This window comes from Rhinopithecus roxellana, chromosome 7, assembly GCF_007565055.1.
Source record: "Rhinopithecus roxellana isolate Shanxi Qingling chromosome 7, ASM756505v1, whole genome shotgun sequence".
Lineage (NCBI taxonomy): Eukaryota > Metazoa > Chordata > Mammalia > Primates > Cercopithecidae > Rhinopithecus > Rhinopithecus roxellana.
The window spans coordinates 148063716-148077708 of NC_044555.1; positions in this window are offsets into that span (position 1 = coordinate 148063716).

The following is a 13993-nucleotide window of genomic DNA, read 5'->3' on the forward strand; positions in this document are numbered from 1 at the left end:
CCAGCACCATTTATTAAATAGGGAATCCTTTCCCCATTGCTTATTTTTGCCAGGTTTGTCAAAGATCAGATGGTTGTAGGTGTGTGGTCTTATTTCTGAGTTCTCTATTCTGTTGCATTAGTCTACGTGTCTGTTTTTGTACCAGTACCATGCTGTTTTGGTTACTGTAGCCTTGTAGTATAGTTTTGAGTTGGTAGCAGGATGCCTCCAGCTTTGTTCTTTTTGCTTAGGATCATCTTGGCTATACAGGCTCATTTGGTTTCACATGAATTTTAAAATATTTTTTTCTAATTCTGTGAAGAATGTCAATGGTAGCTTGATGGAGATAGCATTGAATCTATAAATTACTTTGGGCAGTATGGCCATTTTCATGACATTGATTCTTCCTATCCATGAGCATGGAATGTTTTTCCATTTGTTTGTGTCCTCTCTGATTTCCTTGAGCAGTGGTTTGTAGTTCTCCTTGAAGAGGCCCTTCACTTCCGTTGTTGTTAGCTCTATTCCTAGGTATCTTATTCTCTTTATAGCAATTGTGAATGACAGTTCACTCATGATTTCACTCTCTGCTTGTCTACTGTTGGTGTATAGGAATGCTTGTTATCTTTTCACATTGTTTTTGTATTCCCAGACTTTGCTGAAGTAGCTTATAAGCTTAAGAAGCTTTTGGGCTAAGACAATGGGGTTTTCTAGATATAGGATCATCTTATCTGCAAACAAAGATAATTTGACTTCCTCTCTCCCTATTTGAATATCCTTTATTTCTTTCTGTTGCCTGATTGTCCTGGCCAGAATTTCCAATACTATGTTTAATAGGAGTGGTGAGAGAGGGCATACTTGTCTTGTCCCAGTTTTCAAGGGGATTGCTTCCAGTTTTTGCCCATTCTATAGTCAACAATAACTTAATTGTACATTTATAATTAAGAGTGTAATTGGATTGTTTGTAACTCACAGAATAAATGTTTGAGGGGATGGGTACCCCATTCTTATGATGTTATTTCACTTTACATGCTTGTATCAAAACATCTAATGTAGCCCACAAATGTATACACCTACTATGTACCCACAAAAATAAAAAATAATAAAGTACAATTAGAAATGACAAAGATGATATTACAAATGATCCCATAGAAATGTAAAAGATCTTTAGAGAATACTTTGAACAATTCTATTCACATAAATTAGAAAATCTAGAAGACATGAGTAAATTCCTGAAATCACACAATATCCCAATATTGAATCGAGAAGAGATCAAAACCTTGAATAGACCAATATCCTGCTCTGAGATTGAATCAGTAATTTAAAAACCTACCAACTAAAAAACAACCCTGGACCACATGGATTCACAGCTGAATTATATCAGACATGCAAAGAAAAACTGGTACCAATCCTTTTGAACTATTCCAAAAATCAAGGAGAAGGGGCTTCTCCCTAACTCTTTCTATGAAGCCATCAGCAGCCTGATACAAAAATCTGACAGAGACACAACAATAAAAGAAAACTTCAGATTGCTATCCCTATTGAACACAGACACAAAAATCCTCAGCAAAATACTGGCAAACTATGTCCAGCAGCACATCAAAATGTAAATACACCATGATCAAGTCAGCTTTATTTGTGAGACCTAAGGCTCTTCCTAGCATATGCAAATCAATAAATGTGATTCACTGCATAAAAGTATCAAAAGCGAAAACCATATGATCATTGCAATAGATGGAGAAAAAGCTTTCAATAAAATCCAATATCTCTTCACAATAAAAACTCTCTATAGACTCAGCATCAAAATAACATACATCAAAATAATAAGCGCTATCTATGGCAAACCCACAGCCAACATCACACCGGACAGGTAAAAACTGGAACCATTTACTTGAGAAATGTATCAAGACAAGGTTTTTCTCTCTTATCACTCCTATTCAACATAGTACTGGAAGTTTTAGCCAGAGCAATCCGGCAAGAGAAAGAAATAAAAAACATCCAAATAGGAAAAAAAGAAGTCCAACTATCTCTCTTTCCTGATGATATGATTCTATACCTAGAAAATGGTAAAGACAACTCTTCTGAAAGGATCCAAGAACTGACAAACAACTTTACTAAAGTTTCAGGATACAAAATCAATGTACAAAAATCAGTAGCGTATCTATACCCCAATAACATCAAGGCTGAGAGTCAAATCAAATCAATAACATAATCTTATTTACAATAGCCACAAAGAAAATAAAATACCTAGAAGTACAGCACTAGAGGTACAGGAAAATCTCTACAAGGAGAACTACAAATCACTGCGGAAAGAAATCACAGACCACACAGATAAAAAGAAAAACATTCCATCCTGATTGATTGGAAAAATCAGTGTCATTAAAATGGCCATACTGCCAATAGCTATTTACAGAATTGACAGTATTCCAATTAAACTACCAATGTCATTTTTCAAATAATTAGAAAAGACTACTGTAAAATTCATGTAGAACCAAAAAAGAGCCTGAATAGTCAAAGCAATCCAAAGCAAAAAGAACAAAGCTGGAGGCATCACACTACACAACTTCAAACTATAGTGTAAGACCAATCAAAACAGCATGATACTGGTACAAAAACAGATACCTAGACCAATGGAACAGGACAGAAAATTCGAAAATAAAGCTTCACATCTAATGCCATTTGATCTTTGACAAGGCAGACAAAAGCAATGGGGAAAGGACTCCCTGTTCCATATATGGTGCTGTGATAACTGGCTAGCCACATGCAGAAGGAATAAACTGGACCACTACTTTTCACTATATACAAAAATTAATTATGAATTATGAATTTAAATGTAAGGCCTCATACTCTAAAAATCCTAGAAGAAAACCTAAGAAATACCCTCTCTACATCAACCTTGGCAAAAAAATTTTGGCTAAGTCCCCAAAAGCAATGGCAACAAAATAAAAAATGTGGAAACTAATTAAGTTAATTAACTTTTGCACAGCAAAAGTAACTATCAACAGAGTGACCAGACAATCCATAGAATGGGAGAAAAAATTCACAAACTATGCATCTCACAAAGGTCTAATATCCAGAATCTATGAGGAACTTAAATTAACAAACAAAAAACAAACAACCCCATTAAAATGCCGGCAAAGGACATGAACAGACACTTCTCAAAAGAAAAGCAGTTGACAATCATTTGAAAAAATGCTCAATATCACTAATTATCAGAGAAATGGAAATCAAAACCACAATGAGATACCATCTCACAACAGTCAGAATGGCGATTATAAAAAGTAAAAAACAACCAATGCTGGCAATGCAACAGAGAAAAGAGAACACTTATATATTGTTGGTGGGAATGTAAATTAGTGCAGCCACTGCGGAAATCAGTTTGGAGGTTTCTCAAAAAACTTAGAAGTATCATTTGACCCAGCAATCACATTGCTAGGTATATATCCAAAAGAAAATAAATTATTCTACCAAATGGACATATGCAATCATATGTTGATTGCAGCACTATTCGCAATAGCAAAGACATGAAATCAATCTAGGTGCTCATCAATGGTGGATTGGATAAAGAAAATGTGGTACATACACACCATGCAATACTACGCAGTCATAAAAACAAACAAACAAAAAAAAAACTCATGTTCTTTGCAGCAACATGGTTGCAAGTAGAGGCCATTGTCCTAAGTGAATTCACACAGGAACAGAAAAGAAAATACCACATGTTCTCACTTACAAGTGGGAGCTAAACATTGAGCACATATAGAAATGAAGATGACAACAAGTAGACACTGGGAACTACCTGATGTGGGAAGGAGGGAGGGGAACATGGGATGAAAAACTACCTGTAGGGTACTATGCTTAGCACCTGGGTGATGGATCTGTACCCCAAACCTTAGCGTCATGTAATATACTCATGTAAAAAATCTGCTCATGTACTTCCTGTATCTAAAATAAAAGTTGAAACAACAAAAGCAATAATTACAGAAGGTAGCCACCTCAAGGCAGAAAGTTACAACTAGGCATATATCCCTTCATGTATCTACAAATTCTCAGGTAAATTCTGACTTCAAAATTTTCATGACAAAGGACAATACTAGAAACAGAGAAGAAATGGGTTTACTCTCATATGACATTTAGCGTTTATGGCATTGGCAGTGAGAAAAACAGAAAGACAAACTTAAAATATGAGGTACAGTTGGCACACTTTGTTCTTCACTGCCTTTGTCTGTCATGTACACGCACATACTGTAAAACCTCATTAACACAAACTCCATTCATTTGGGATCTGTAATAATCTCAACCTACCCAATCTGAATGTACATCTGTACTATGGATACAAACACAGGCACACAGGCACACACAGGCGCGCACACACACACAGCCTGCTCAGCACATAAACAAGATTAAGTGATAACATTAAAAGAATCCCCACTTTTGCTGAAGCTTTTGTGTACAACAAACATGCTACTCACAAATGATTATTCACTAAAGCTAATTATGAAATTTTGTTAAGACTAGAGGCCAAGTTCTTTTTACTTCTCTCCTGAGATAATTAAACTGCTTTTATTTTAGCATTTTATTTAACTTAGCTAGGGTTTACCCTCCAAAGAACTGAGGAATTAGTCTATCGGGACTAATTTGAATGAATTTGACTATCTGGACATGTGTGCATACACTATTCCATATGGCCAAATGATAAACTCATTTGTCAGGGTTTAGCCAGAATTTTTTTTTCCCCTCTTTCCAATAGTGTTTCAAAGGCTAAACATCTTTTTGTGGTATTGCTTTCACGATGGAGGACTTTAAATACATGAGGTTTTAAATGCGCTTTATTTATTATAGGCTATGAATGCACTCTGTACCACAGGACTCCCTAACGAGAAGTCGGCTACCCCACAGTTTGGGTCTGGTGGGCCAGGGCAGCACAGTCTGCTGGCTTGTAACATAAAATCAAACAGGTCATTTCACAGCCATCAAGCACATGCAGAGTTGCGTTACTGGTTTATATCCCTCTGTCTTTTAGGATATAAAATCATTTCTTACTTTATAAAAACATTACTCTTTCTTATATAATCATTTAATTTACATATACAGGTTACACTTAGTAAAAATATATGAACCAAAATTGCAACAAAATTCCAAAACCATAAACTACCTTTTCAGAATGCACTTTCTTTCCACCTCTTTCTTGAAAAGCTTCATTGCTTTTAGGACAGGAGATATTACTTCTGAACTCAAGATTTAAAGCATTTTCTTCAGCCCATAATAAAAGTAATAAAGCTTTTTATTGTAAAAAAGACTGTAAATATATTTAGCAATAATTTCAACAACTCAGAAGTGGTTCAATTTCTACAGTGGGAAATATGAGTCTCATGACATTTAGGTGCTACCAAGAATTTCCACTATTGATCCCTCTACCCGTGGTAATGTTGAGCTACAATTATTGTAGAGAAAAATTCACTAAAGAGAATAATGTAGCAAATTCTTTCTTAAGTGTATAAGCACAAAAGTGAGAGGGAGAAATGGGGAAATAATTTCTCCTTTTCCAAAGTTTTGGCAAAATGTCTATTTGTATAGAGAAGGAGGAAGATAGAGTTTTGACCTGCCAAATGGATTGTAATTGAAACCAGAGCTCTAGATGAGAAATAAAACAAAAAAGCAGAGGTGCTAGACTCTTTAGGACAATGCAGTATTCACATAGTTGAGTGACAGTCGGAAATTGCCAAGGCCTGCAACAGCCTGGCATGAGGAAAGTGGGAAGGAGTTCTCAGAGTTGAAGGAGAGGGGCTATAAAGTTATCTGGTAGTACCGGAGTTTCTTTGGCTCAAAGACTTTGCTCCATATTTTTCTTTCTTAAAATCAAAAGTTACCAGGAGAAACTCAAAATCTTCCAAATTTAATCATTTTTTCCTGTGATTTTCATTATAAATGTTTTCTGAATATAGGAAAGATGCAAGATGCATTTGGAAAGAATATCCTTTAAAAACAAACTCTAGGCATAAATTGAGTCACTGCTTAATCATGAAAGACTTTTAAAAATCCTGATTTTATAGTTGCAGCTTAAGTTTTTGCTTTAAAGCACTTTCAATAAACCTGAGAAAAGTACTTAAGAATTTTTGGGGTTAACATAAAAAAAAAAATACTAGTTTGAAGGGACCAGTTTGGATTTCCAACATGGTTTGAAAATTTGAGGTTTATCTGAATAAATTACCTTCAGTTAACTGAAGGTACTTTAGGTAACTGAAGGTCAGAGAGGTTAAGTTTTCCAATATTAAAGAGCTATAAGACAACTTTAGTTGATTGTAGAATTTATCAGAGCTTGCATTTTATATAGTTTTGAAATAACACAGCAGGCAGTATTATGCCTGAACATTTGTATTCCTTGGTTGCTTGAATCTGCTTGCTTCTTCACAGACTTCTTCAGATCCACCTTTTCTCTGTTGTCAAAGCTGTCGTGTCACTTCATGCACAGATCATGATTACAATTCTAGCAGGTTTTCTAGTCTCTTTCTCTCTCTCTTTCATAATTAAAATGTATATCTATTATGGAAACTAATGTAATCTTTCTCAAACTTTATTTTCATCAGCCTAACCCCATACTCAGGTTACTTACTGTCATGTAGAGGGTAACCATATATCTCAGATTGCCCAGGATGGTCCTGATTTATATATGTCATCATCCTGGAACAATTATTAATTACCCTCTTTCATTCTTAAAAGTTTCCAGATTTGGGTAATAAATGATATGGTTTTCCTACATATAACTTATTACTTCCGGATACGTTACCTTACATCTCTCAGCCACAATTACTCTGCATCCTACAAGCTAATCTACTTGCTGTTTCTCCTGTGCAAAACTACTGTCATGTAACTCTACCCTGCCTTCCTACACTTTGAGCCTTAATTATAATCACTCCTTTACATAGAATGTATTCATTCAACAAATGTTTGCTGAGCACCAGTTGTGTGTCTGCCACTGTTTTAAGTGCTGGAGTTAGGGCAGAAGCAGGACAGACAAGGTTTCTGCTCTCACAGAGCTTCTATAGTAGAGCATCCATTGAACAACTGGATACATGGTGAGGACTACTGTATTTGCTCACATATTTACCCTCTTTGTTCATTGTCTTCTCTCTGATATTCTACCTTTTTGAAAAATAAATGAGGATGAGTGAAGATATGGTCAGTCCCTTCTCCATGGTTCCCCTCATAGTACACAGACAGGATCTGGCAACTACAGTGATGTAAAAATGCCGTGTAGAAGCCAGAGGGCTCTCTGAAGGCTTACTGAAAAAATCAACTCACAAAAGGCAGAGTCAATGAAGAAAAGACATACAACTGTATTTAAGCCCCAGAGATACGGGGGAAATTGTTCATTTTTTATGCTTTGGTTCAACAAATTATGGACAGCCATGTGGAAATATGATTGGACAAAAATGGTATGCTCTATTCCTAATAGTCTGAGTGGGGAAATCCAGCAAGGCCTGTCTGTCTAGATTCTTGGCCTCTCTGAGCATACGATTCTTCCTCTGGGTATGGGGTAGGAATCTTTATGGAATGGGGGTCTTATTACTTACAGTCAAATAAGATACATCAGATAATTTACTTATGACCAGTCTTTACACAGAAAGATGGAGGGAAAGTTAGCGTAATATTTGTAGGTTTTACGGCTGGTTTTGGGGAAAAGGGGTTCTGGTTCTATGATCCATCTCGGGGAAGAGAGATTCTAGTTTCTGTGACTAGCCTCAGGGTAGAATGGGACTGAGAGCCATGAAGGCAGGAGAAGGACAGAGAAAATCTTTTGCTTCTGAAGCCTTCATTTTGGGGTATTGCTTTTTGAGTTCCAACAGCTGCTTAGTGTGCCAATGGGAAGATCTCACTGTGACACTCCAGGCTGCTAGGAAGAGCTGTATCTTAAGGATTATACTAAAAAATTATAATTCTCTTTCTGGAGTTCAAAGGAAGCAACATATATACAGGGTTGCCACAAACATCATGCTTTGGAACATCATGGATCTAATTAAACATCATGTTCAACCCCTACTCCCACCCCTCAACACACACACACACACACACACACACACACACACACACACTCTCTCTCTCTCTCTCTCTCTCTCTCACTTATTCTCTAAGAACAAAAATCTAGATGAAAGTATTTGAGGAGAAAGTAAAGAAGAAGCATTAGGAAATGTAGATAATAAAACAAAAACTTCTGCAATCTATGACCTTGTAACTTGGGATCAGCACTAGCACAGCAAAAGTGTGTGAGTTGAGATGAAAAATGCCATAAACATCATCAAAAATTACACATTTCTTGTTTGCTTCATTCTGCCTATTTACATGCATTTTAGGGGGAAATTATTGGGGTGGACAAGAGAAAGGAGAGAGGTAAATGGGATATATTCATTTATACCTATGCAATTTTGTAAGTCAGTTGTATTCCATGTTATATTTTGTTACTTGTTGGTTTCAACTTCAAACTCTTCAAGGGCAGGGGCTATGCCTTCTAGCTTATTACCACATTCTGCTAATATTGAGTGCATACTATCTGATGGGCACTTTGCCAGATGCTAGGACACAGCAGTGGGTGAAAAAGACAAAATTCCTGCCATCATTATTAACCAGGGCATTTCCCACAACGTGTCTGCCCATGAACAAAGGTCTTGACTGAACACCCCATACAAGGAATCGAGATGAAAGAAACGGTTTTGATTGCCCATTTCTTACATTTGTTTCTGAGATTAAGCTGCTATTAAATTTGAAAGACTAGTTGCTTTCTCACTTGTCCACCCTTGTAATATTCTTAGTTTCTTGGCAAAGTTTTATATGAGCTGATAAGGGGCTCCATATATAGAGTGTTATTAGGCTCATTCTAATGGAATTTCCCTTTCTAAAATAATGGAAAGTTGTAGGAAGGAAGTGGGTGGGTCTGGGAAGATAGGTAACATTTATTAAGTATTCATTTTGTTCAGATACTATGCTAAGTGCTTTGTTTATTATGTCAGCTAATAATAATACTCTTCTTTTTACCTCGATGAGGTTGTCGGGCTTTAAAACGTAACAACCACTTCCCAGTTTCAAGGTAACAAAAGACACTCCATGAAACAAATTCATGTGTATGTATCATCACATTTTGATAACACTAATGTGTTTTTGTAACCTTACTTACATTACTTTATCAGGTTAATTTGGAAATAAGAAATTCATTTGAAAGTGGGAACTTCTGAGAAAATGAATTATTCAAAATGATACTACAAATGTGGTAGATTAACACCAAAATATTTCATTAACTTTTATCATCCTGAACAATACAAATATTCAGAATGGTGACTACAGATTATTTTCAAATTGTGAGAATAAATTGGAAATGTGGTGCTCAATTGGAAATAGTTTATGATAATAATTGTATCATATGGCCATCTAATTAATTTTTTAGAGAAATATGAAAACTAGGAGGCATATCAGAAAATGAAGGCTTAGATTATAAAGTAATCTCACCTGCATTTACTTTACATAGGCAAGCCATGTCACCTTCCTAAGCAGTCTCACTCCCTGTCATCACTATTTTGTGTTCAACATCTCTTTCACCCTTCAATGCCCGGAGGTCCCTTCTTCTCAGTCAGTGTCACAGTTAGCTCTACCCTCCTAGGCCTTAGGCTTTGGTGGCAAACTGAAAGGCCTCCAGGGGCTTGGCAGATACCGTAATGAAGTTACACCTGATATGAGAGACATGGGATGTGGTAGGGATTATGGAAAAAGTGAGAACAAATATCCTTTTAAAAATAGCAGCTCTCCTTCTGCACAGCAAGAGAAATAATCAGCAGAGTTAACGGACCACCCACAGAGTGGGAAAAAACGTTCACAATCTATACATCCGACAAAGTAATAATATCCAGAATCTACAAAGAACTCAGGAAGAACAAAACAATCCCATCAAAACGTAGGCTAAGGATATGAATAGACAATTCTCAAAAGAAGATATGCAAATGGCCAACAAGCATATGGAAATGTTCAACATCATTAATTATCAGGGAAATGCAAATCAAAACCACAATGTGATACCATTTCACTCCTGCAAGAATGGCCATGATTAAAAAAAAAAAAATCATAAAATAATAGATGTTGGCAAGGATGTGGTGAAAAGGGAACACTTTTACATTGCTAGTGGGAATGTAAACTAGTACAACCACGAAGGAAAACAGTGTGGAGATTCCTTAAAGAACTAAAAGTAGATCTACTATTTGATCCAGCAATCCCACTACTAGGTATCTACTCATGGGAAAGAAGTCATTATACAAAAAAGATACTTGCACAAGCATGTTTATAGCAGCACAATTTGCAGATGCAAATATATGGAACCAGCCCAAACGCCCATCAATCAACAAGTGGATAAAGAAAATGTGGTAAGTATATAAGTATATATATATACACATACACACACACACACACACACACACACACACACACACACACACACACACACAGCACAGAATACTACTCAGCCATGAAAAGGAACAAAATAATGGCATTTGCAGCAAACTGTATAGAATTTGGAGACTACTATTCCAAGTGAAGTAACTCAGGAATGGGAAACCAAACATCATATGTTCTCAATCATAATTGGGAGCTAAGCTATGAGGACACAAAGGCATAGGAATGACACAATGAACTCTGGGGACTCGGGGGAAAGGATGGGAGCAGGATGAGGGGTAAAAGGCTATACATTGCGTACAGGATACACTAATCAGGAGCTGGGTGCACCAAAATCTCAGAAATCACTACAAAAGAACTTATTCATGTAACCAAACACTACCTGTTCCCCAAAAACCTATTGAAATTACAAAATAAAATTTTAAAAAATTTTAAAAAGTAGCATCTCTCACGAAGGAATGCTGACCTAGTGCTTTCAGGTCTGATTTTTCAACAGAAACTAGAAATCTAACTTTGCATGTGGATTCTCCTGATGTTTAAATGTTAGCTACTTTTCCACCACTACTCTAGATGACTTCTTTCATCTACTCTACTCTCCATCCATCTCTACCTACCAGAAAATGCAAAGTCACCTGTCCATATGTTCTACATTTCCATGCTTCATATCCTGCTTGGTGATCCTATTTACTAATCCTTATTAAGGTGTTCACCATTGACAGTGCTTTAATGTTCCTTCAAAACTACATTTGCATTTAAACCATGGCTAATGCTTTCTTTAGGAAGGAATTGATATCTAAGGGTAGCTGGCTATTAGGATAGATAGTTGTTTTGAAGAAGGAGGTACCACGAGTCCTCTCAAATCATAAGACATATAAGTTGATTGGCTATGGTTATATGTCAAGCTTTGCTCTGCTGCAGGCTAATGTTGCAGGTGTGAACTGAGCTAGATTCAATTTACAATACATTTACTCAGAATGCTCTATGTGCCAGTCAGGACTTTTTACTTTATAAAAGTGCAAAATCTTTTACTTATAGATTTTAACTAAGTTACAACATGTTTCACTTATTTATTCTGAGAAAAAAATGCCTTATTTTGTGAAGGGTGGAATTTTGGTAAAAAGAATGGTAAGTTTGTCTCAGTTAGCTCTGGCCACCATAAGAAAATGCCATAGACTGGGTGGCATATACAACAGAAATATATTTTCTCACAGTTCTGGAGGCTGCAAGTCCAAGATCAAGGTGCTAGCATGGTCAATTTCCAGTGATGACTCTTCCTGGCTTACAGACAGCTGCCTTCTCACTGATTCCTTACATGGCAAAAATAGGGGGCAGAGGAGGAGGAGCGTACAGAGGAAGGGGATACAGAGAGTGTGCATGTGCATGTGTGTATGTCTGTATGTGTGGTGTGCGCATGTGTGTATGAAAGAAAGACAGAGAGAGAGAGAGAGAATGAGAGCAAGAGACAGCATGAGTGCCCAAGCATGAGATGTCTTATAAGGGCACTAATCCCATCAAGATGGTCTCACCTTCACGACCTCACCTAAAACCTAATTATCTCTCTAAAGCCCCATTTCTAAATATCATCACATTCAGGTTTAGCCTTCAACAAATAGTAGTACCTGGTATAAAAGATAGAAATCTTCATTTAAAATCTTAATTTCCTAATATGTAATAAGCTATTCATGAACAGAAAAATATAATATCTGTTAATAAGCTATACTCTAATTGGTAAAAATTTTTCCATTTGAATTTTTTTCAATTGGGTTTGTTCCTAGAAAGGAATAGTAAACATGCTGGCTTTGCCTCTGTTTTTTTCATGTTCTTTTTTGTTTTTCTTTTTTTCATTAGTCTTTCTGAATCTAAGTTCATGGATGAATTTAACCAGGAGACATAATAAAATCCATGGCTGAGTTAAAAATCCTTTAGCAATCATAGATGCTTCCCAGTTTACCATTTTAGATATTATTGATATTTTATTTTCTATTATGTTTTTGAATCCATAGAGAAGGATCAAGAATGAAGCAAAGACAAATTAAAATGCTGACACCTCAACCTGCAATAAGAAAATTTGTCAATAGAACAGTAACTAATATTTTATGCTAATTCCCCCTCTGTCTTGGTTTGCATTCAGTATGTTCTCAAATGGTCAATTAAAAAATATTTGGCAATTACTATGAGCCTAATTCAATGCAAGGTACCACGAAGTAAGTAAAAATAGGTAAGGCACAGCGCCTGTTCTCAAGCAGTTTGAAGTTCATCTGGTAAAAGGAATTTATATGCACAAAATGCATGGAGAACCATTAAATTCTAAGTTAAGTGGTACAGAATATCAAAGCAAGAGCAGTTCTGAAAAGCAGATAGTCATTTTTCATATAGAATAGTTGCCAAAATGACTAAAAATAAAGATGACTGACAATATCAAATGTTGGCAAGAATGTAGAACAACTGGAACTCTCATTCATTGCTGGTGGGAGCATAAAATGGTACAAATACTTGGTGAAAGGTCTGATAGTTTCTTATAAAATTAAACATAATGGATGGACCTTGAAAAGCTTATGCTAGGTAAAATAAGCCAGACATAAAGGCCAAATATTGTATTAATATGATTCTCCTTACACGAGGTACCTAGATTAGGCAAATCTATAGAGACAAAAAATAGAATAGAGGTTACAAGGAGTTGGGGGTGGGGAAATGGGGTGTTTAAATAGGTGCAGTGCTTCTGTTTGGAATGATAAAGGTCTGGAAACGGATAGGGATGATGGTTGCACAACATTGTGAATATACCTAATGCTACTGAATTGTACACTTACAAATGGCTAAAATGGTGAATTTTGTGTTCATATATTTTACCATAAAACAAATCACAGTCACACAGAATAAAATCAGAGTGTATAATAAAAAATAACCCCCCAAACCAAAACAAAACCCTAAAACACTCCTGTTATTCAGTAATTCCAGTTGTAGGTATTTATCTAAGAGAAAGAAAATATGTCTAGACAGCTTAGCTACATAACCACTGCCATAATACAGACATCAAGTAATAAAAGTGTGGTATGGCTGGGGTGGAATAAATGGGAATGCTATTCATCTTTAACCTATGAATTCATGGTTACCATAGCCATTACTGTATATATCTTAACAAATTCGGTTCAAGAATTTTAGGGAGGACTATACATTTTTCTTGTAGTTTTACATGTACATGCATCATTTACTATAAACCTCTTTTGGTTGATACCAGGTGAGGTACTTGGTTTATATGTTCTTGACTAACATGAATGGGGAACAGGATTTAGAAGTTCATCACTCTAATCATACTCACCAGAACCCCATCTCCAAGAGGTATGAAGCAATGTAGAGTAGGAATTGTGTAATATTAAAGGATCAAAAAGAGCCTACTAATAGTGAAGAGCTGTTAGGACTTAAAGTTGGACATATTGGGACGTGTTTTAGTAAAGTAGCTATTGGAATATTGTATGTTGTAGGCCACCAAACATAAAGAAACAAGTAGATTGTGAAATGACTTGAGCACATAAAAAAGATTTGTAAAGAGGCCAGAGTGGAAGTAGTAATAAGAGATTTTTACCCAGAG